The 19,774-nt window shown below is 49.1% G+C and overlaps 1 non-coding gene and 1 pseudogene across 1 annotated transcript; both read right to left on the bottom strand.

The window, feature by feature from the left end:
* Positions 1–1,255: 1,255 nt before the first annotated feature.
* Positions 1,256–19,572, bottom strand: LOC133045488 (putative deoxyribonuclease TATDN2; annotated as a pseudogene).
* On the bottom strand, positions 11,213–11,317 carry LOC133046308 (U6 spliceosomal RNA). The gene has a single exon (XR_009690449.1). It is a non-coding gene; the product is annotated as a U6 spliceosomal RNA (small nuclear RNA).
* Positions 19,573–19,774: the final 202 nt, after the last annotated feature.

The raw sequence follows: 19,774 nt of genomic DNA, 5'->3' as shown, positions 1-19,774 counted from the left end.
GCGAGCGCACACCAAAGCATGCAGGCGTCAGTAGTTCCAGCACACGGGCTCAGGGGTTGTGGCATGTGGGCTTAGTTGCTCTGCAGCACGTGGGACCTTAGATCCTCGACCAAGGATTGAACCCGGGCCTCCTGCAACAGGAACATGGAATCTTAGCCACGGGACCACTAGGAAAGTCCAGCAGCAGAACTCTGAAGAAGGGACCAGGAATGCTTGTTTCCAGTTGAATTTTGCTAAGGCACATACATATTCAAGAATGCCTCCAGACCTTTGGATTCTTGAGCTAGTCAACGACTAAACCATTGGTAACACTCGGAGTAAGATGCACAAACGTGGAGGCCATGGGAGGTCCATCACTTTATTTTCAGAAAGGGGTGGTCAAAGCGGGCAAGGGGGCAGAGATACAGAGGCATTCTGGCAGCACAGCAAAACAATCCAGCCACCCACACGAAAACTAGATCGGAACTAACGCCCGCCAGCTCTCCTGCCCACACAGGCCACGGTGCACTGTGTGACAGGCACGAGGAGCCCAGGCCTGGAGGCACGAGCGTACGGCCCGTGTGATTTACTCTGGCAGGAAGCCTGCAGGGGTGCACACCTCCACAGGAGCGTGCCTCTTCATCCTGGCACGCAGGCCCAGCGGTGTTCCCTGGTAGGCTGCGGTCTGGGGGGATCTGCAAGCAGGAGCACCTTCCCTGAGGTCTTGCTCAAGCAGGCTTTCCTTGGGTCCCCCAACCTTTCAGGAGCTCCCTTGGCCAGGACGTGCCCTGGACGATGGGCGCCCCTTGGCCCCACTGAATTGATGGCAGTGGAACCAGTGCGGCCAGCGGCTGAGGTCCTTCTGCCAGTGCTGACTGGGGGCTGCCACGGTAGCCCGGAGGATCGGACCGAAGAGTCATCCAAGGAAACAAGCGGCTCCTTCACCGCCTGCGTGGTCTCCAGCAAACGTCCCCCAGAGGAAGAGTTCCCCCGGGGAGGTGTGTTTAGAGTGGAGAAACTGGGAACCACGCTAGGCGCCCACACGCACTTAGCTGAGAAGGGCGATGACTTTATTCACAGACCACTCACACCACCAGCTGCAGAGACGCGCGCTGGTGGGCGAGCTCGCCACATCCTCATGTCCGTCCTCCCCCTCTTCGTCCGGGGCCCTGGAGCCCCGCGGCCAGGAAGCCAGTGCGCACCCCTCACCCACCCACCCCCAACCCTGCCAGCCTGAAGGGGGAGCACCCACCGAGGTCTCAGGAAGCACCCCGTCCGGGGGGTCTCACACACCCTCGAGGGGGACACGCAGGCCGAGCTCACACGGCCTTCCCCTCATCAGGCCGCTGGTCGGGGAAGCGACGGGGACAAGGGTTAGACTCGAGGTCACTCAAGACACCCTGCGCTCCTTGCTCTCACCCTCTGGTTATGTACTCTCTGTTTCAAACGTACAGCCCAAGCCACTTTTGTCTTGGACTTTAAAACCTAAGGAATGTGATCTTCGCCACCTTTTCTGGGAGACTCCTAATGGCACGTCTCAGCTTAGAGGCTGTAGAGGCGGCGGGTGTTCTCGCGGAGGGTGGCCAGGGTGTGGCTGGATGACAGGACCTTGACCCTGGCAATCTCTCAAACCGTGTGCAAGGCCAGGCCGGGGCGGGCGCACTGGCAGAAGCTCCTGGGAACCTGGAAGACACCGAGCCTTCAGGACCCCGCTGCATCTTCCAGTCATGACCATCACACGTCCAACCCCCTCCCCGGCCCTCCCCCAGCAGGGCCTCTCTGACACTGTGTAGACGCCCCTCTGTCTGCAGGTGCAGAGAGTCCCCGTCATGGAGAGCCAGTGATTAGAGTCCCATGCTTCCCTGGACGACCCTCTGTAGGGTGGGGCTCTGCACCACCTGGAACAGAGTAGCTATGCTTCAGTTTCTTGGTCCCCCAAACTCTGATTCTGAAAAGCAATACAGAGGCGGCATCTACACAGCCACGGTGTGGGGTCGGGGCACCTGGAAAGGTACTGTGGCCCAGGTCCTGCCGGCCCCGCGCGGTGACCGCCCGCCTCCCACCCTCCCCCCTCAGAGCCTCAGCTCAGCCTGAAGACGGCCCTACCTGTCGCGGTAAGAAATAGGGGGCGTCGCTCTCCAGGATGATCCTTTCCTGCGGGATCTCTCTCAGCCTGCCGGCTCTCCCGGGCCCATGGACATGTTGGGACATGTTGGGAAAGTGCTCCAGCAGGGGCTCGACGACCTGGTAGCTGCTGGTGAAGCAGTGCCCGTGGGAAGGACACTTCCAGGTCAGGGCTCCCTTCTAACCCGCTCTGCAGAGCCCCCAACTTCCTCCAGACCCGTCCCCTCTTTTATGAGACTGCCAGTGGGTAGATTCTCAGACACAAAAAGACCGCATCCCAGGGAAGGACTCACAGTCCACGCGGTCGGGGCAGAGTGGACAACCCGAGTCCCTCTGGATCGCAACAAGAGCAGGGAAAGACTGAGTCCATGCAGTCAAGTGAACAAGGAGGAGACAGAAAGCAGAAACGGGGGGCTGGCCTACAGGTGAGTTTTCCTCTCTGAACTGACCCCTGTCCGCACTCTTAGTACAACACACATCACCCCAGAAGGGCTGAGCGCCCACGCCTCGGGTCTCTGGGGGTGGCTCCACTCAGAGGCGACACTCCCCCGGCCTGGGGCCCCTGGAGGCAGGCGTCGAGTGGCCGGACAGCCCCACACTCTTCGGCCACCTGTCCTGACCTTGCCCGGGATCCAGACTCCCTGTTTCTCATTAAGCCCTTCTCGCCCCTCTTGAAAGCACCAGCCAGGCGTCACTCCTGGCCTTACTGTAGCCAGATACAGCTGAGGGCCCCTCCTCCGGCTCCCAGGGCGCCCCGTGTCCACCTCAGCCCCCCAGCCTCGGGAGAGTGACCAGCTGACCGTCTCTCACGGCTCCTCCAGGGCCCCTCCTCCCCAAGCCTAGCCCACGCCTAATACAGGCCCACGGTGTTGGGGTCAGTGACTTTACCAAACTAAAGAACTCCTAGGTACCATTTAGAGAAGACGCATCCTGGACTTTTAAGGAGGGAAAGGGGGAAGGATGAGCTTTTCAATTGAAAGGAGGAGAGAAAATTTATTTTCAGGTGCCCTGAAGGCAGCCTCTCCCAAGATCAACAGTTCTCATCTCTGGGAACCGAGCCCCCGTTTCAGCCTGCTTCACGGCATGGCTCCAGTCCACAGGATCACAGAGTGTCAGACACGACTGAGCAACTAACACTTTCCCTTTTTCACACTTTCATGGGATGGGGATCACAATGATTTAGGGTATCAGCTCAGACCAAACGAAGCTGCCATTTTTTTTAGATAAAAAATACAATCAAACACCAGAAATTTCACATGGATCAAGCTGATAGTTAATCTTGGGAAAAGATTCTATATTAAGATGTTACATTATCAATGTTCTCCTCACTCGCTTTCTTCTTCCCAGCAACATCCTAGACCGCGGGGCCTGTTCACTTCCCTTGCCTGCTGAAGTTCTAGGCTCTCACCTGTGAATCTCGTAGTCTGGAGGCACCCATTTTTTCATGATTTTCAGCAGATCGTCCTCCGGGTCTCGGCAGTGGATCACCGAGGGCTTCCTTTGAGACGAGGCCAGCTGCAGCTGCCTCTTGAACACCTGGGAGGAGACGGGGACAACGCCTGTGGGTCAGGGTCACTCCGGTTACTCCCAGAGCAGCCAGCGCAGTGGGCAACCCCCTCTGTATCAGATTCTGTGTTCTTAAACTTTATAATGCATGAAAATGAAAGTCTCAGTCATGTCTGACTCTTTGCGATCCCATGGCCTACAAGGTCCATGGAACTCTCCAGCCCAGAATACTAGAGTGGGTAGCATTTCCGTTCTCCTGGGGATCTTTCCAGCCCAGGGATCGAACCCAGGTCTCCCGCATTGCAGGCAGAATAATAACAGCTAACACTGCGCGCTCCCTAGGTGCTGGTGATGGTGCTGGTGGTGCTTTAGTCACTAAGTCATGTCCGACTCTTGCGACCCCATGGACTGTAGCCTGCCAGGCTCTTCGGTCTGTGGGAATTTCTAGGCAAGAATACTGGAGTGGGTTGCCATTTCCTTCTCCAGGGGATCTTCCCAACCCAGGGATCGAACCCAGGTCTCCTGCATTGCAGGCGGATTCTTTACTGGCTGAGCCACAAGGGACAGCCCTCCTAGGCGGAAGCAGTATTTAGATGTATTATAACATGCAAAGCCCAAGAGCACCTTAGGAGAGTTCCTGCTATTAGCCCATCCTGCAAAGAAACCGAGGCTCCAAATGAGGTCATGTAACTTGCGGGTGGTGAGCTCCAGCACCACGATTCAAATCTGAACCCAGGCTGTGCTCACAGCAACCACTGGGCCATGTGTATCTGGGGCTCCGGGAGCAGGGCGGCGCTCAGAGGCATCACTACAGGCTAAGCGTCCCCCCCTTCACTGACCCGTCCTCTTCCCCCACTCCCCAGAGGTAATCCATCACCTTGCACACCTTTTCCTACACACAATGCTGCCATACACACACACATCTGCACAATGCCTGACTCTCGGAGGGTGCTCAAGTGTGTGTGGAAAGAATAAATACTACATATATTTCCTCCAACTTGCTTTCCTAACCAAAATCAGATCTTCTTCTAGGTGGTTACCTATAGATATATCACATTTTAAAAAGTTCGAGTTACTTTAAATATCTTTAGTAAAATATACAAGTTGCTAATAATTTTAATGAAAAAATAGGGCTAGAATTTATTCTTTCCTTTAAAAAGGTCAGTTTAGGAAAAAAAAGAACAAAAATACTAATTCATTTATAAACAAATGATATCACCTTCAACTTAATGTTTCCATGAATTTTTTTCAATTGTGGAATAGAATTCGTGCTTGAATTACTACATCAAATAAAAAGATGCTTTGGGTAATTTGAGTCAGGTGGTGTTCACCTGCAATGACATTCAGGTCCAACACTTACACTACCTCGCCTCAAAACACTGGCAATGAGCCAATACCAATTCTGATGTAACTCACGTTGAATCTGTGATTTCAACTAAGGGAAAGTGACCCTGGGGAAAAGAGCATAGACTGCTTGCCAAGGACTGTAAAGACAAGCTAGATCCAGTATCCAGAGCTGGTGAGAACCCCCCACCTCCAACACATCCACCCTCCCCTGGGCCCCTCCACAGGCAGGAGGTACCAAGGGATTCTAATTCCCACATTTAATTTTTGCTTCTAAAAAAATCTTCCCTTAAGTAATCAAACCAGTACAGCTTTGAGGTGTAATATTACACAGATGTTAAAAAGCCTATTTTTCAAAGCATACTTAATGAAGCAGGCACACTTTCACAGTAGAAAAAAGGTTTGCGACTACTACGTTCTCATTTTGATTTTCCTACTTTTCTAAAAAGCATGTAGAGACAGCCCACGTATTCCTGATTCTATGACAGGTGTTTGATAGACACACCTCCCAACTGTTCCTCCAATTCCTCACAATTCTCCAAGGCACAGCAACATTAAAAATATGAATTTCAAAACACATCTGAATTTCAAAACCGTTAAGAAGGAAGAATTGTTTGGGGACAGAAACTGTGGCTGGGCTGGAGACTCTGTCCTCCCCAGTAAGCCAGCGGAAAAAGCACAGGAGGAAACGAAGCTCACTGGGCGGGAAGGGTCTTATGATGGTCATGGTCACGATGTTGATGGAACAGGAAATGATCTGTACACATCTGTCTACTTTTCAAATATCCTGCAATGGGCACACTAACTTTAAGTTATAAAATATATTTTATATAAGTTATAAATAATTATATGTTATAAAATATATTTTATAAAAAAATATAACATATTATTTAATTAATCAAACAAAATGTGCTGCTTCCCAAGAAGGAACAGAAGTTTTGCCACTGGTATCATTGGCTGCAAGGGTCACTTCGGGCCTGTCCCCGTCTTCTTACACAATGAAGCTGAGATGTAAGAAACAGCGTGTGAAGCATGTGACCAATGACAACTAGGGGGTCTGGATAAGAGTGATGACGTCCTTAGAGATTCTAAATTTGTTAGTTCCCCACGGAGAGAAACTCTGATGTTACAAGGAAATGAGGAACTCACACGGTAAGTAAGCCCCCGAGGACGACGTTGCCTTGTGCTGTACCAGGGCGGGCGTGGAGCACTTCAGGGAGTCATCCAAGCCCATCGCCCTGAACGCCACGGCTCTGGGGTGCCTGAAGGCCTGCAGATTTCCTTCTTGCCTCTCACCGCAGCAGGGAGCAAAATGGGGGTGACAGCCAGAGGCCTCCCCACTCCAGGTCCTCTTTCAGCAGGTCCTCCCAGAGGCCGTCGGTCAGTGTGCGAGGATCGCAGAAGTCGGAGGCGCAGCCCTCAAACTCCTTCTGGAAGGAGCTGCTGTAGATCTTCCTGAACTGAGCGAAGGTCCCCTGGAAGGACAGCCTGGCAAAGAGCGCATCCAGGTGACAGTGGGTGTCGATGAAACCCTCCAGCCTGGGCAGGCGGCTCGATGGGGCTCCGCCACGTGGCCACACACCCTCTCAGGATGCTCTTTGCTCCTTCGCCCTGTTAGTCTGCAGAAAACAAAAGAGACAGAAGGTTAACGTCTGTGTGATGACAGCCTCCCGTGCACGGTCACCTGCAGAACACAAGCCCTGGCAGCTTTTATGGCTGTGATGACGGCTCTGCATTCATGCCTTAGGGGACTCTGTCACCCGGCTGCCTTGTTATTCCCAGAAAGCGAGCCAGGCTGCACCTCAGAACAGGGCTAGCGGCTTCAGGGAGCAAACTTCTGAGCATGCTGCCACGTGCCATCCCCGAGAGGGTCTAGGCCTGCACGCCCTTCCCGGAAAATCCCTCTGGGGGAGAAACTACTCACCAAATCACACAGGCACGAGGAGAAAGGCAGGAAAGAGGGTGAGATGGTTGGATGGCATCACTGACTCAATGGACATGAGTTTGAGCAGGCTCCGGGAGATAGTGAAGGACAGGGAAGCCTGGCCTGCTGCAGTTCATGGGGTCGCAAAGAGTCGGACACGACTGAGTGACTGAACAACAAAAACACACGGTGTTGGGGAGGGGAGGGCATTTCAGAGAAAAGCAACACCCAGCGCCCCTAACAACACGTCTCTCGCACATTCAAAGCACACCGCCATGCCCTTGTAGCCGTGTCAAGCTATGTTCACAAATTCTTTGACATCAGCCTCCATTGAAAGGTGGGCTTTGTGACCCCCTCCCTCGAACCTGGGCAAACTTGTACTGTCACTGACAGAACCAAGAGCAACCCTGCAGCTTCTGGGGCCAGGGCGGAAGGGCCTTGCCATCACCCCTGGTTCTCTCCACTAGATCCTCTGAGGGTGGTCGACCACCGTGTAACGTCTGAGCATCCACGACCACACGCTGGAGAGGGTGCACCACTGCCTAGCGCGTCCAGCGGTGACTGAGCATTGTGGATGCCCAGTCTTGCCAGGAGCTGAATGTAGCTCAGGTGGTGAACTCCTTATTGCATTCAGACTTAAACTGAAGAAAGTAGGGAAAACCACTAGAACATTCAGGTATGACCTAAATCAAATCCCTTATGATTATACAGGGGAAGTGACAATTAGATTCAAGGGATTAGATCTGATAGACAGAGTGCCTGATGAACTATGGATGGAGGTTCATGACACCGTACAGGAGGCAGTGATCAAGACCATACCCAAGAAAAAGAAATGCAAAAGGCAAAATGGCTGTCTGAGGAGGCCTTACAAATAGATGAGAAAAGAAAAGCTAAAGGAGAAAAGGAAAGATATACCCATCTGAATGCAGAGTTCCAAAGAATAGCAAGGAGAGGTAAGAAAGCCTTCCTCAGTGATCAATGCAAAGAAATAGGGGGAAACAATAGAATGGGAAAGACTAGAGATCTCTTCAAGAAAAGTAGAGATACCAAGAGAACACTTCATGCAAAGATGGGCACCATAAAGGACAGAAATGGTCTGGACCTAACAGAAGCAGAAGCTATTAAGAGGAGGTGATAAGAATACACAGAAGAACTATACAAAAAAGATCCTCATGACCCAGATAACCATGATGGTGTGATTACTTACCTAGAACCAGACATCTTGGGAGTGTGAAGTCAAGTGGGCCTTAGGAAGCATTACTACGAGCAAAGCTAGTGGAGGCGACGGACTTCCAGCTGAGCTATTTCAAATCCTGAAAGATGATGCCGTGAAAGTGCTGCACTTAATATGCCAGCAAATTTGGAAAACTCAGCAGTGGCCACAGGACTGGAAAAGGTCAGTTTTCATTCCAATCCCAAAGAAAGGTAATGCCAAAGAATGTTCAGACTACTGCACAACTGCACTCATCTCACACGCTAGCAAAGTAATGCTCAAAATTCTCCAAGCCAGGCTTCAACAGTATGTGAACCGAGAACTTCCAGATGTTCAAGCTGGATTTAGAAAAGGCAGCGAAACCAGAGATCAAATTGCCAACAGCCGCTGGACCACAGAAAACGCAAGAGAGTTCCAGACAAACATCTGCTTCATTGACTACGTTACAGCCTTTGACTGTATGGATCACAACAAACTGTGGAAAATTCTTCAAGAGATGGGAATACCAGACCACCTTACCTGCCTCCTGAGAAATTTATATGCAGGTCAAGAAGCAACGAGTGGAAGCGGACATGGAACAACGGACTGGTTCCAAATTGGCAAAGGAGTACGTCAAGGTTGTATATTGACACTCTGCTTATTTAACTTATATGCAGAGTACATCATGCAAAATGCTGGGCTGGATGAAGCACAAGCTGGAATCCAGACTGCCAGGAGAAATATCAATAACCTCAAAAATGCAGATGACACCACCTTTATGGCAGCAGAAAGCAAAGAGGAACTAAAGAGCCTCTTGATGAAGGTCAAAGAGGAGAGTAAAAAAGCTGGCTTACACTCAACATTCAAAAAACGATGATCATGGCATCCGGTCCCATTGCTTCATGGCAAACAGATGGAGAAACAATGGAAATAGTGGCAGACTTTATTTTCTTGGGCTCCAAATCACTGAAGATGGTGACTGCAGCCACAAAGTTAAAAGATGCTTGCTCCTTGGAAGAAAAGCTATGACAAACCTAGACTGTGTATTAAAAAGCAGAGAGATCATTTTGCCGACAAAGTTCTGTCTAGTTACAGCTATAGTTTTTTCAGTAGTCGTGTATGGATGTGAGAGCTGGACCATAAAGAAGGCTGAGCACCACAGAATTGATGCTTTTGAACTGTGATGTTGGAGAAGACTCTTGAGAGTCCCTTGGACTGCAAGGAGATCAAACCAGTCAGTCAATCCTAAAGGAAATCAACCCTGAATTATTCACTGGAAGGACTGATGCTGAAGTTGAAGCTCCAATACTTTGGCCACCTGATGCCAAGAGCTGACTCATTAGAAAAGATCCTGATGCTGGGAAAGAGTGAAGGCAGGAGAAGGGGACGGCAGAGGATGAGATGGTAGGATGGCATAATGAAGTTTGAGCAAGCTCTGCAAGATGCTGAAGGACAGGGAAGCCTGAGGTGCTGCAGTTCATGGGGTTGCAAAGCGTTGGGCACAACTGAGTGACTGAACAACTGCAAGCCTTACGGGGCTTTCAGACCGGGGCCCACCTGGTAACTGAACGGAACCAGAGAGCCCCCCTCCCCCCACCACGCAAGACCTGCTCAGTCCAGACCGATCGGACTTTCTGACTCACAAACTTGAGAGCAAAAAAAAGTTTGTTATATCACTAGGTAGCAATAATAACTGAACAACTAAACACTGCATTCAATCAATTTAGCCCTGCTAGATCCTAAGTCCACAAAGTCAAGAACTTCTCTTCTCTGATGTCTCCTAAACACCTAGAACAGTGTCTGGGAAAATAATAAGTGCCGTGAATACTGTATTTTAATTTCTGCATGCATTTTCAGTCGTGTCAGACTCTGCAACCCTTGGGATTGCAGCCCACCAGGCTCCTCTATCCATGGGATTCTTCAGGCAGGAATATGGAGTGGGTTGCCATGCCTTTCTCCAGAGGATCTTCTGGATCCAGGGATCGAACCCGCATCTCTCACTTCTCCTGCACTGGCAGGCGATTCTTACCACTAATGCCCCTGGGGTATTTGAATTAATTTGTAGAATAAATGGTACAATGATTCCTGAATGGAGCTTCACACCAGAACCACTGGGGGGCTTTTTTATGACCCTCCCCACCCTGAGACACTGTGATTAAGAAGGTCCAGGGAAGGGCCAAGGAACCTGTACTTACATCTCCATGTAATTTTGATACAGACCAGGTTTGCGAAATACACTCAACCCAGATTTCACTTCATGCAGAAACAACTCCGCTAAAGTGCCTGTTTTCTTTTCCTTAATGAAGCCATCTGTATCCGCTGGCACCAGATGACGACCAAGAGGCCTTAAGGAAGTTCTTCTAGTATTTTCATAAGCAAATACAATTTGTATAACAAACTCACTATGAAAGAGCATTATGGATCAAATGACATCTTTGCAATCTAGCTCTTTAGACTATACTTCACCAATAAAAGTTAATCTGTAAAATTACCCAAAAAATGCCCAAAGGGAAGGGAAGGTTTTCTTCTCAAAATGATGCCTCCTTTTCTGAGGGATCATTTTCTATTCAAGTCCTTACAAAGTCTCTTGTATTACAAGATGTATTCTTTTATTTGAAGAAGAAAAATGACCCCAAACGAACCCCAACCAAGCTAATTTAAGACACTTAAAGAGACTCCCAAAACTTATTTTATTTAAAAAATTTTTTTGTAATTGGAGGATAACTGCTTTGCAATATTGTGTTGATTTCTGCCATACAACAACATGAATCAGCCATAGGTACATGTCGGTCCCCTCTGTCTTGATCCTCCCTCCCACCTCCCACCCAGTCCCTCCCCTCTTAGGCAGTCACAGAGCATCTGATTAGAACTCCCTGCATCCTACAGCAAATTCCCGCTGGCTATCGATGTTACATATGGTAATGCACATGTTTCCATGCTACTCTCTCCATCCATCCCACCTTCTCCTTCCCAGACTGCGTCCACAAGTCTGTTCTCTGCATCTCCACAGCTGCCCTGCAAACAGGTTATTCAGTACCATCTTTCTAGATTCCATGTATATACGTTAATAAACTGTATTTGTTTTTCTCTCTCAGACTTACTTCACTCTGTATAAACAGGCTCTAGACTCATCCACCTCATTAAAACACATGGGACCCTTTACAAATTTACTTGTCATCCTTGCGTAGGGGCCATGCTAATCCTCTCTGTTTCGTTCCAGTCTTAGTATGCGTGCTACTGCAGTGAACAATAAATTCATGTTTTTTAAAGTAAGGGAGAAAGGAAGCAAAGAAAGGTGACAGATTTAAAAATTATTTCTGGTATGACCTCAAGAGTTCTGGGTTGGACAGTATTTTTAATAAAGCTTTTAAAGCTCATTTCTACTTTTTTTTTTTTTGGAAGGTAACTGTTTGAAAAGCAATATGGTAAGTGGTTTCGCATAAAATCACACTGAAAAAATACTTAAGAAACATATAAAGTGGTAGCCAGGTGGAGGAATAGGGCAACACAGGGCCAGGTTAGAAAACTACTTTTCACTAAACACATTTCATATTTTTAAATGATGGAAATATATTTCTTAAAAAGGTAACTGAAAAAATAATTAGACATGTTACACTGTGGGACTCTGAAAAAATGCAAAGGGAACAGCTATTTGCATCATGGGTAAGACTTCCAGTGACAGAATAATACAGATTCTAAAAGTGCAACATTGCATGCATAAGATCTCAGATGCAGGAAATCCTACAAGTCAAATAACACCTTTTTTCTCTTTCTATCTTGTTTTTACAACAAATAAATTATAACACAGGGTGGGAGAGGGGAGGAGGAATCTACAGAGACTAAGAGACTTAAAGCATTTAGTAACTGACACACATGATTCCTGCATCCTGTTTCAAAGAAACGGAAACACTCATGAAGCAGGAATTTCATCACTGACTGGACAGCTGATGCTATTGAGGACTGGGGGAGACAGAACAGGGGGAAAGATCAGAACTGTAGTAACGCTTATATTTTTCCTAAAGATCCTGTCTCTTAATTTTATAGATACACACTAAAATATTTATGGGTGAAATGATAACAGTAGGTGGGACTTGCTTCTCAATTATTTGTAGAGAGAAAGCGGACAGAGAAACCAAACAAGACAAAACTGGCAGTGAGTCAGTACTTACTGGAGATGACTGATGAGTGTGTGGGTAATTTTCACAGATGTTTTAAATATTCCATGATAAAAAGCTGAAATAAAAACAGCTAAAATTCCAACTCGGATGGGAGGGTAGAGATGTCCTCTGTATGCTTCACATACTTCTCTGTCATCCGAGGGGATCTGTTAAAAACACCAGTTCCCCAGTCCCACCTCAGACCTCTTGAGTCAGATTCTTTCCTTCTCATCAGGGAAGTTCAGGAAATCACCTTGCATGACTCAAAAAGGTGCTCCAGTGACAACAAAGACTATGTCAGAGAAACGTGGGAAAAGGTTTAATAAAATTATTTAATACAATGTGAGAGTGGAGGGGAAGAAAAGCAACTTCAAAAAAGGCATATGTACCTAGAAATACATACGATAAACACACTTATGATGATGTCATCTAAGACCTTGAGGGGCTTTATAGAGCAATTTGGGCCAAAAAAAAAAAAGGTTTTGGGTTTCCTTTTTCGGAAAACCAGAAATGACCTGGACTCAAGACTGCCTAAGGTTCAAGCCCGTATGGTAACATTTAAAGCTACATTTATGGAGAGTCTACTACAAATGAGGCACTGAGCAAAGTATTTTCAAGTATTAATTCAGAGTTCAGCAAGCTGTGGCTCATAAGCCAAACCTAATGCAGTGTCTGGTGTTGTTAATAAGGTTTTACTGGAACATAATCAGGTTCATTCACTTAAATATCATCTATGGCTGTTCTCATGCTATTACATCAGAGTTGAAAAGTTGGAACAGAGGCCTTAAAAGCTCCAAAAGCCTAAACTATTTACTATCTGGCTCTTTACAGACAGAGTTGGCTGGCCCGTATTCAGTCTGTGATGACTTTTAAAGATCCCTTCATGGATCACAGCCTTGTCAGGGCAAAGGCGCTTGTGTAACTCAATGAATCTCTGAGCCACGCAGTGCGGGGCCACCCGAGATGGACAGGTCATAGTGAGGAGTTCAGACAAAACATGGTCCACTGGAGGAGGGAATGGCAAGCCACTCCAGTATTCTGGCCACGAGAACTCCATGAACAGGATGAAGAAGCAAAAAGATATGACACCAGAAGATGAGCCCCCCAGGTGGGAAAGTGTCCAGTACACGCCTGGGGGCCTTAGAGTGGGGGCAATTATGAATAGCTCCAGAAAGAATGAAGTGGCTGGGCCAAAGCAGAAACGATGCTCAGTTGTGGGAGTGTCTGGTAGTGAAAGTAAAGTCTGATGCTGTAAGGAATAATATTGCATAGGAATCTGGAATGTTAGGTGCATGAATCAAGGTAAATTGGACATGGTCAAGCAGGAGATGGCAAGAGTGAATCACAAGCTGGAATCAAGATTGCCAGAAGAAATATCAACAACCTCAGATATGCAGATGATACCACCCTGATGGCAGAAAGTAAAGAGGATCTAAAGAGCTTCTTGATGAGGGTGAAAGAGGAGAGTGAAAAAGCTGGCTTAAAACTCAACATTCAAAAAACAAAGATAATGGCATCCAGTCACACCACTTCATGCAAATAGGTAAGAGAAAATGTAGAAGCAGTGACAGATTTTATTTTCTTGGAAACCAAAATCACTGCAGAAGGTGAATGCAGCCATGATATTAGAAAACAATCGCTTCTTGGAAGGAAAGCTATGACACACCTAGACAGTGTACTAAAATGCAGAGACATCATTTTGCCAAAAAAGGTCTGCACAGTCAAAGCAATGGTTTTTGCAGTAGTCATGTACAGATGTGAGAGTTGAACCATAAAGAAGGTTGAGCACCAAAGAACTGATGCTTTTGAACTGTGGTGCTGGAGAAGACTCTTGAGTCTTGGACTGCAAGAAGATCAACCCAGTCAATCTTCAAAGAAATCGACCCTGAATATTCACTGGAAGGACTGATGCAGAAGCTCCAATACTTTGGCCACCTAATGGGAAGAGCCAACTCATTGGAAAACACCCTGATACTGGAAAAGACTGAAGGAAAAAGGAGAAGGGGACGACAGAGGATGAGATGGTTAGACAGCATCATGGATATGAGTTTGAGCAAACTCCAGGAGATAGCAAAGGACAGGGAAGCCTGGTGCACTGCCGTCCAAGGGGTTGCAAAGCGTTGGACACGGCTTAGCAGCTGAACAACTACAACAGGTTTTAAAGAACCATGTTAGAAGAGAACCATCAATTTGCTTCCTGGAGCCCTGAGGAAGTCAAGGACTGTGTTGAGTGAGTACAACACTTAGGATCAAATTAAAAAGACCAAATACACTGAACAAAACTCACGCCTGGCATGACTGGGACTCACCTTCTGGCTGTAGAAATTTGAGTCAGAGTCGTCGCAGACCTCCAGCGGTGGAGAGCCCTGGCCAGCGACCACCCTTCGGTCACCCAGGGGCTGCTCTCTGGGTCTCTCCCGAGGGTCTTTCAACGCTGTGTTGTCACAGAAGCTGCTCGTCTCCAACTCAGCCTCCTCCTCCCCCGCTCTGACGTCTGGGGCGGACATTTCCTCTTTATGAGGCGCAGACTCAGTGACACCCACGGCAGCACCCTCTCCGGGGCTGCGGCGCTCCCCGGTGCTGGCTTTCGCCCTCGAGGCCGCCTCTCCTTTCCTTTCCTTCTGGGCATCGACTCTCTCAGGACCCCCTGGATGGCCTTTAGGTAGATCCTGGTAGAGCCTTGGTCTCAAAGTCTATCCCTCTGCCTTTCTGGACTTTGTCTGGCTCCTCAGCTGTTCCGTTTGGACCCTCAGCTCCAGCTGCGAGATCAGAATCCAGAGTTCCGAGGACTGTCTTTGGGATCAACCTGGAAGAAGAGAGATTAGGAAAGGCGGTTCCACCTATGAAGCATGTGGCAAATGAGACGTCAGGGGAGACATCACGCCAGCCCTCAGCACTGTGAGTCACGGGGAACAATTTCAGTGGCTGCCCGCTTGGCCCCACCCAGCCACTTTCTACAGGTGCCACAAGGAGTTCTACCATCTGGCAACGTCACATCTCTGCTTAAAACCCTGCAACGGCTCTGCATCTGCCTGCAGTAGAGATCCCAGACTCCTGAGCGTGTCCCCTGAAGCCCTCCTCCCCAGGCTGGTCCCCAGCCTTCCGTTCAGCAGCATCTCCTACCTTTTCCCACTCACTAGGGTGTCCTGGGAATGAGGAAAACACTGGAGAAGGGGAAAAGAAGGGCCACAGGAACAAGACGTGCCCCAAGCATCAGAGACCAGCATTTCCTGACACTTTCTGGACACACGTTGCTCCTGCTGCCTGAACTGCCCTTTCCTCCTCCTCATCTATGAGCAGAACTCAAACAACACCTCTTCTGTGAGGACTTCCCCGATGGCTAACCCCTCACTTCTCAGACTCCTCGTGACTTCAGATATCCCTGATGTAACACACCACACGCTGCCCTGTGATGAATCGGCTTACTCTCTGCTGCTCCAGCCCCGGCACAGCCTTCCACCCAAGCCCCAGACATCCACGAGGAGAAGACGCCAGAGACAGGACCACTCATGGAAGTTCATCACTTGAGCCAAGATGCACAGTGTTCTCTCGTGTCTGGGCTGCGTGACCCTGTGGAGGGTTCCTCAAGAGAAAGGATCCTGTCTTGTTCATGTCCCCAGCCTTTTAGACCGCACCCAGGTCTAACGCTGGGTCAGGAGGACAGTGGTCACAGAGGGCAGCAGCAGAAAGAACACTGGCTTCAAAGTCAGACTGATGGGGGATTATATGACAGCTCTGCCCTGGGGAAGCTGTGTGGCCTTGGTCAAGTCATATGAGCTTTCTGAGTCTCACTCTCCCAGGGCCTGCACATAGCAGGTGCTCAAACATGTGTTCACTGATAGCTAAGTATTTGCTAAGACATAAAGACAGCACTGCCATCAGCTACACTTCAATTTAAAACAACAACAATGATGCTTAAAATCTCAAGGGTTTAACATAACCCTCGTTTTCTTCTGAAAAATGAATAAAACAAATTTTAAAAAGATAACTCTGCCCACTTCAGAAGACTTAGAATTTAGTGACCATCGAGAGGTCAAACATTGAGACTCATTTGACAAGCTTTAGCACATCATGAAGGCTCAAAACTCTTCCTCCCCTAAAATGAATCAGAAATTTGCATATGTCAAACTAAAGACTGAACATAAAGTGGGTGAAGGTGCTCATAACAGACACATTCAACCTTCCCTATAAAGTAAGGAGGGACTGTCAGTGACCACTAGAATCTAAGAGAATCTCACAAACAACCCACAGCTAATAAGGCACAAACAACGAGATGCTGGCCAACAGGAATCCCCAGCGATTCCAAAATCCCCCTGTATAGGTATGGTTTGAATGTGTTCCCCAGAAGACTCACATGTTGAACTCTGACCTCAAGGTGACAGTATGCCATGTGTCCCATGGGAAGTGACTGGGTCAGGAAAGCGGGGCCCTTAGTGACGGGCTCAGGGCCCTAGTGAAGGGGCCCCAGGACAACTTCCTTGCCCCCTCCCCCGCCACGTGAGGACTCAAAGAGAAGTCTGGGACCCTGAAGAGGGTCCTTGCCTGTCCAAGCCGGCACCCTGATCTCAGACTTCCAGCCTCCAGAATTGTGAGAAAGTTCTGTGGTTTACAAGCTAACAAAAGCCCATGGCATTTTGTTACAGCAGCCAGAATGAACTATGACAAATGTCCTTCCCTGGGAATATTCCATGACCAGGCACAGAGACTTCCGTACTGTGGGGGACACACAAAGCTAAGTGTGTACCCCTCCAAGTTCACAAAGCAAATGTACCGTGGGCCTAAATGAGAGAAAAGGGTCTCTGTGACTGGACTAGGGCTTCCCAGGTGGCACTAGAGGTGAAGAATCTGCTTGCCAATGCAGGAGCCGCAGGTTCGATCCCTGGGTCCAGAAGATCTCCCGCAGGAGGAAGTGGCAACCTGCTCCAGTATTCTCGCCTGAAAAATCCCATGGACGGAGGAGACTGGCAGGCTACAGTTCATAGGGCTGCAAAGAGTCAGACATGACTGAATGCACATGTACACACGCGCACATGTTTGTGCACACACGGGTGGCTCAGCTAGATCTATTTCTAAAACACCACAGCCACTAACTCACACTCTCACATACACACATGCATTCACGCACAGCATACAAGCAGATCATGTATAGCTTCAGAACTTCTCACATTTTAGAGCGATGGACTTCAAGGAGGAAAGTATTCACAAACCAGTGCTCAACTCTTCAGTTCCTGCTTCAGGACAACCCAAGCCCCAGACCAGATGCACCAGAAAGATTATGCAAAATACCCCCACGCATGAAGATCTTGTTAAGTTAAATCAACTGATCTTTTCACCCAGTACCCAAAACCAATGAAACTGAATCAAAGATTAGTGACAAGATCACATTCCCCACATATCCACCTTACTTACATTTCATTCCTATTCAGCACTCTTAAGTCAAAGACAAACCTTATCAACTTATCATCACATTTTTTTTTAAAGTCAGCATGGGGAGTTCCCTGGGAGCCCACCTGTTAGGACTTGCTCTTTCCTTGCCAAAGACCCAGGTTCAGTCCCTGGTTGGGAAGCTAAAGATCCTGCAAGACGTGGGTCACACTCATCAAAATAATTACCAATGTGCCCTATTAAGGGTTCCGTGAGCCCCACTCTGAAAAGACATGGAACACTTCGCCTAAGGTATACAACCCACCAGCAAAGATAAAGTATTAAATACCCGCAACTGAGGAGTGAGGCTGTAAGAACCACTGCGCAAAGGCTTAAGGACGAACTACTTTGCTTCAGGCTATTTCTATTTTATGATTACTTTATCGAGGGGCAGCCCGTCTCACCCAAATAAGACTCCGTCTCACCTCCTCCACATACAGCCCTCCTCCTCACCTCTGAAGGCCCAGAGCTCCAATACCTAGACCAAACCCCAAACCACTAGAAGCACTGCGCGGCACAAACTAGGCCTTCTGTAACTATTTCTCCAAAACCTGATTAAACACGTGGACGATGCTCACACAGTAACTGGCAACAAAAGCTAGGGCTCTTCTCCTCCCTGGAGCCAGCAAAGAGCAGACTGACTGCCAGAGACTCAACCTTTCCAAAACTCAAGACCAACTTTCACACACACACATCCTCAACACATACACACTTGCGGGCTGAAAAAAATGAAATTAATCCTCTTTTTTAGCTTCACGCAAAATGAGTGGATGAAACGCGCCTCCTCCGTGAAGCACCCTCAGTCGGCTCCCGGTGTCAGGAAGCCCTCCTGTGTGTTCCCACTGGGGAAATAAATGGGAACCTCCAAAGCAAACCCCGCCTCACCACGCAAAACCCCAACGTGCCAGAAACCGTAACCCTGGGGAAAAGCCACACCAGGAACCAAATTCTTGTCTTGGTTCTGGGCTTCAAAGCACAAGACACAACTCCTTAATCTGTAAACAAAATGGATACAGCTGGGTCTCTGGGGCACGCCACGCACCTTCCCGCTCAGCCGGTCTGACTCCAGCCTGACAAGCACCTGAGGAAAATTTAAAGGCTCGAAGCCCCGCCCACAGCCCACGTGACCGCAGCAGGACGGCGCAAGGGTCCTCAAGTAGGCGCAAGGGTCCTAAAGTAGGTGCAAGGGTCCTCAAGTAGTCCCAAAGCGCTGGCCGGTGTGACCACCACCTCTGCACGGAACTTCAGGCCATCCCCTGGCACCTACCAATTGACACGTGCCCCTCTGGGAAGTCCCCACAGGTCTTAAGAGGTTTTTTGTTTTTTTTTTTTTTTAAGTATCCTTTCACCAAAATACGACCTCCAACATCTCAAGCCAGGGGAAAGGGCTTCACTGCTTTCAAAGCATCGGGGCCTCTTACCTTGAAGCTGCAGGCTTGCTCCCCGAGAGACAGTTCTTCTAGAGAAGGTCTGGCAGGGCGCAGAGGGGATCCCCTCGACGAAAGATACCCGGAGAGCTCCGAATCAGGCCTCCTTCAGAGGGGGCCCCACCCACTCCCGGGGCAGACGGATGGGAGGAGGAGGAGCTGCTGCGGCGGGATGAGCCCCAGGACACAGCCGCCGCCTCTCGGGCTCTCAGGCGCTTGGGGCCGCTGGACCCCTGAATCCCACACAGCGCTGGGGGCGGCCACAGCACCGCGCTCCAGGAGCCAGCTGCGATTGGGGGAGCTCCCCTCCGAAGAGCTGCTCCAGGAGGACTTGACCTTGGCCGCCTGGAGCACCTGCAAGGTAAAGAAGAGGCCGGCCGTCCACCGCTGCCCCTGCCTGCTGCCCTTCGTCCACCTCCAGTCATCCTGGGGGTCCCTGGAGGAGGGCAGGCCAGGCGGTCAGAGGCTGGCTTCACTCACCTCTCCCCCTCCTTTCCACTACCCATCACACGTCTCACGGTTTCAGAGATGCCAAAGCGCCTCAAATGTCTGGGGTCCCAAAGCACATGGGACAAGTCCAGAAGACCCCAAGACTGACCAAACCCTTTGTTCCACTGAGCTTCCAAGCCCACAACCTGCTTCCACAATGGCCCAGTGCTTTCGTTTGCACGGCACTACTTCCTGGAGACTGGAGCTA

The sequence above is a fragment of the Dama dama genome, chromosome 24 (assembly GCF_033118175.1).
Source record: "Dama dama isolate Ldn47 chromosome 24, ASM3311817v1, whole genome shotgun sequence".
In the NCBI taxonomy this organism is placed as follows: Eukaryota; Metazoa; Chordata; class Mammalia; order Artiodactyla; family Cervidae; genus Dama; species Dama dama.
Note: the sequence above shows the minus strand (reverse complement) of the source record. Positions and strands in the feature narration are given on the sequence as shown.